General features: G+C 37.6%; 1 pseudogene; it reads left to right on the top strand.

Annotated features, from left to right (window-relative positions):
• The first annotated feature begins 3,493 nt into the window (after window positions 1-3,493).
• Window positions 3,494-4,523, top strand: LOC141445459 (uncharacterized; annotated as a pseudogene).
• The last annotated feature ends 907 nt before the right edge of the window (window positions 4,524-5,430 follow it).

Below are 5,430 nucleotides of genomic sequence, written 5' to 3'. Positions count from 1 at the left end.
TCACTTGCATGCTTGCTTGCATGCTAGAATGCAGCTTTGAATGCATGTTTGCTTGCATGCTCGAATGCATGATTGCTTGCACTATTCCTTGCATAATTACATGCTTGCTTGCATGCTTGCTTACATGCTCACTTGCATGCTTGCTGGCTTGCTTGCTTGATTGCTTGCTTCTTTGAAATGTTAATGGTTAACGCGAGCGAAGCCGCGGGTAAAAGCTAGTCTACAATATTAGTAAGATCTATTTATTACGTCACGTGCGACGGGTATGCACGTACATATAAGTACAGAGTTGCAAGGTATGTTTGAAAACAATTATTTAAACCTAATTGTTTTAAAATATCTTATTTAAAAAACAATAACTCCTATTATAGGAAAATAAATGCATTGTCTGTCTGCAGAAGCAAAAAAATTTTTAAAAAATGTGTATAAATATTTTAGAAGTTTTTTGCTTCCTGCTTATATATACTGCCCAGTACGGAAAATTCAGCAGATTCATTCATGGGGTTCATGATTTTAGAAACATTATTTATCTTTGTATTGATGTATATTATTACATCGTCACGTTGCCTAGACTGCAATTCTAATGTTATTTGAATGAATGTAAAGTTTAAGAAGTTTCTATATGTCGTACACAATTTGGCTTTATAATTATACTCTAGCTAGCAAATCAAACCATATAAATGCCTATATAAAGGTAATTTATCGATCATTCTCAGAAATAGCAAATATTTCTTCCAAAAATTAAACTGTCAATCTAGTTATGGCAGATGGATCATTTCCTGGGCTGATATCGCTATAGTCCAATGTTATTGATCCCCATTCGTCCACTAGTTTCAAGACTTAAGAGACCAAGCTAAATGGTTTGCAATCAAACAGGAAGACTGAGGTCACGTGACGTTTGCGGACTATATCCGGAACGACAGATTACTGATTGACTGAATACCGGATTGAACCGGAATTTTATGACCTAAAAGCGTTAGGTACATTTAAAGGTAAGGGTGTGGTTGTGAATGAGGGTTTCGTGATAGGCAGAAATATCGGGAGGAGTCCTTTGAATACCAGTGGATTTCTTCCGACTGATGAACTGGTCATCAGACATGCAATGAACAGAGAAAACGCTCGCAGGGAGGCCACTCGCTCCGGTGCCTGCTGGCGTTCAGCTCATGATAAACTGTGTAATATCCCACTAAAATTATAAATGCGAAAGCTTGTAACTCTGTTTGTTTATTTGTTACCTTAGCACGTCTAAACCACTGAACTAATTTTGATTAAACTTATAGGTACAGTCCAGTTCATAAACTTGTGAGCAAACATTTGATCAAAAATATCTAAACACGACTCTATTGTTAACGGCGTGGAAACGCGTTCAGATATTTTTGATAAAATTTTTGCTCATAAGTTTATAAACACGCAGTTTAAGTCCCGGGGGAGAGCACAGAATAGTTTATATCCCGGAAAATTGTATAGTTCCCGCGGGATAGAGATACAACGAATTGTATGCGGACAAAATCGCGGGCAAATATCGAAGCAAACTGCGATACGAATTCACAATCCTGTACTCGAAATGTAATAAGTCCAAGCCACTAACCTGCCAACTTAGCCACGAGTCCCCAACGATAACGATACGAAGAAAGTTTATCTGTTCATTGCGTGTAACCTCTGATAGATACTACGTGGTGAGCCTATCGAAAGCGCAACGAACAGTGTGAGCGAACGAACTTCCATTTCACATAAGTTATATAAATATTGTTGCTGTGTAGAACAGTCGCTTAATTTTTAAACCCTAAAGTAAACATATATGTACAAAAGCAATTTCATAAAACTAGGCAAACCACGTAACCAATTTCCTGCTAAAAGCTGCAAATCAAATGTATTATTTTCTTCAAATATTATTTTTGTTCTGGCCTTTTCACTGTTGGAAACATTGGTCGTACCGACATTTATTTTCAATGTTATCGTGAAAAAGTTTAAATTTTACAAACAAGGTAATATAGAAAATAGTAAATATCAATAAAACAAGGTAAATGCATAATTACCTCCATTAAATTAAAATACAACATGACTAGAATCAACTAAATTAAAATATCCAAATTGTATTGGAAACAACTTTTTATGTACGAAATTACATTTGAAATTTACCATTAGCTTTATCGTAAGATTCGTGAGCATATTTGCTCACACCTGCACCAGCAAAAAAATTGAGTAAGTAAGTATAACTCTTAATACGGTATTTGACAACTCCTGATTTTGCCATATCTTAATATTATTATGAAAATATAGATATACAGATAGTGTTTAGCGAAGAGAAAATTTAAATCGGTTGAAAATTGAATTTATAGTGATTTTTTGAAAAATCTATATACCTGTCTCTTTCTCAAACGCTTTTCTCTATGCAGCAAGTATGGCGGAACTGGCGGTACTGGGGTGTGACGTCACATGCTAGTATGTCTTTCTCTGTCTAATCTTGAATTTCAAACCTTTATAACTTTGTTATTTGTAAAGGTAGCTTAAAAATTGTTTTTCTATTCGATAACAGGCATTGTGTAGTTTTAATTTATAAAACATATTCAAAATAGTCAAATACCGTATTGTACACATATTCAAAAAACATTATACTTACTTATATATCGAAAATTTGGAGTTGAAACAAAAAATACAAAAAGACTCCAAAAAACCAATCAAAATTATACTTATATATTTTTTTATCGAACAGCTGGCTAACGAGCAGGCGGGTCACCTGATGCTAAGTGATCACCGCCGTCCGTGGACACCTTATTAGGACTGCGGATGCGGTGCGGGTGCGGGTGTGTGTGATTTCCAATCCGCAATGGGCCTGCGTGGGAAACCTCTGGTAGGAGGTCTGTGCCCTGTAGTGTAACGTATAATATAGGCTAAGATAAATTGAACAAAAACTGCAACAATTTTTTACTGTTTTAGTTTTTCGCTTTTATCTCATAAACTTGGAACATTTTGTACAGTCACCAGCAAAAATATCTGTCACAGCGGAGCGTGCAAAAATAGCTGACAAGTCTTGTTTAGGGTTCCGTAGCCAAAATGGCAAAAACGGAACCCTTATAGTTTCGACATGTCTGTCTGTCTGTCTGCCCGTCCGTGGCTTTGCTCAGGGACTACAATGCTAGAAAGCTGTAATTTTGCACGAATATATATGTAAAATATGCCGACAAAATGGTACAGTAAAAATAAAAATAAAAATTTCTAGAGTATATTTTATAGACGTAAAGTGGGGTGATTTTTTTTCTCATCCAACCTTGTAGTGTGGGGTATCATTGGATAGGGCTTTTAAAACCGTTAGGGGGTTGCTACAACGATTTTTCGATTCAGTGTTTTTTTTGCAAAATATTCAACTTTAAAAGGAAAAATTTTCATTAAAATCGAGCGTCTCCCCTCTAAATTGTAAACCAGAGGGTGGAAAAATTTGAAAAAAATCAGGATAGTAGTAAGTAAGTATATCTGACGAATACAGGTTGGAATGTGGGGTGAGACAGGGGGGTTTGTCTTCGCCGACGCTGTTCAACCTGTATGTAAACGGGCTCATCGAGGCACTCAGCAGTACACGTGTCGGCTGCCACATAGATGGAGTCTGCGTTAACAACATCAGTTACGCAGACGATATGGTGCTGCTTAGTGCGTCGGTATGCGGATTGCGTAGGTTGCTCGTAATGTGTGAAACCTATGCAGCAAGCCACGGCTTAAAATATAATATTCTGAAAAGTCAGTACATGGTCTTTGAGAGCGGTCGCAAGGATAACAATGAGATTCCTCTCATTTGTCTCCATGGCACTCCTATCAACAGAGTGAACCAATTTAAATATCTAGGTCATGTGCTTGCGACCGACCTCAAGGACGACTTGGATATTGAAAGGGAGCGAAGGGCTCTTTCGGTTCGGGCAAATGTGATCGCACGCAGATTTGCGGGTGCTCGAGGGAGGCGAAGGTTACGTTGTTTCGAGCTTTTTGCACTTCCCTCTACACATGCAGTCTGTGGGCGCACTATACGCAACGGGCCTGGGGGGCCCTTCGGGTCCAATATAATAATGCGTTTCGGGCATTGTTGGACTGCCTCGCCACTGTAGCGCATCAGGGATGTTTGTGGAGGCGCGCGTTAACTGTTTCTACACGACCATGCGCGGGCGCGCCACATCCCTGCTGCGCCGCGTGCGGGGCAGTTCCAACACCGTCCTGCGTGTGATAGCGGACGGACTTGACTGTGACTACATGTCACACTGTGAGGGACTGCATTCCCCTACCAGTGTGATACTGTGGTAGAATGAGTCAAGTTTTATTAATTTGTAAGTACCTACTAATCTTTAGAAACTAAGCAACAACTACTAACATAATATGTGTCCCAGTTACATGAAATAAATTATATTATTATTCTCTTTATTTATTTTTTATTCTTAGGGTTAGGTTTTTATAATAGTTATAAGAAGTAAAATACAGAAAAGTACATACAAAATAAAAATATTATAAAAACCTAACCTAGTTTGCCGCCGGTAACGGGGTAGGGCCAAGCTACCTTATTATTATTATTATTATATCAAAATTACAAGGTAAACTATAACGATTAAGTTTTCTTGAGAATTATTAGTAGTTTAGAGTAACTAGCAGCCTAAGGTATAAAATATACCTAAACTTGGAATATTCCGTACAAAATAAGAAATCCTTAGAAAAATATTACTTTTTTTTGTAATGGCTACGGAACCCTATTTCGGGCGTGTCCGACGCGCTCTTGATCGTTTTTTTTATGAATTAAACTCGGGTTTTGTTTCGCGTACCTTGATTTTACAAAAAAAATAGTAATGACCGCGATAGTCTAAAATATCTGACACGTTCTACCGCTCCCTAGAAATACAGTTTATCACGTAAGTATTCATCCACGCTTTATTGTGTCAGATATTGGTGCTAGTGAGTGTACTTATATATTGTAATCTCATACAAAAAATATTTGTACTACGACTGGGCGTTCCTCAGCGCGCTGTCCCAGCAAATGGCACATTACTTCACTTTAACGACTGCGCTTGCCAATATTGGCCAAATTTTGTGTGGGAATAAATTGAATGGCAACGGCCATTTTGCTGTAGATTATTTTCGAAGGACTTATTTTAAAAATAAATCACAAACGATCCATACCTACCTATAGAATAGTAACGTAATCTGACAGACTGATAGATAACCTACAGTCTAAACTACTACATGAAGATAACCTGGGGACTTTGTGGGATGAAACACTAAGTTTTATTTAATCCCCGACACAAAAAGAGGGGTGTTATACGTTTGACACCATTGTCTGTCTGTGGCAACGTAGGTCTCTTATTTAAACAGAAGCGAGTTTCCTTACTTGCCTATGTTTGATACAAATCGGTTCAGTGTTTTTGAGATATTCAACTTTAAAATAACAATGTCGGGGTC

This window comes from Choristoneura fumiferana, chromosome 2 (genome assembly GCF_025370935.1).
Source record: "Choristoneura fumiferana chromosome 2, NRCan_CFum_1, whole genome shotgun sequence".
In the NCBI taxonomy this organism is placed as follows: Eukaryota; Metazoa; Arthropoda; class Insecta; order Lepidoptera; family Tortricidae; genus Choristoneura; species Choristoneura fumiferana.
The sequence above is the reverse complement of the archived record's forward strand: the minus strand, read 5'-3'. Positions and strand labels throughout refer to the sequence as shown.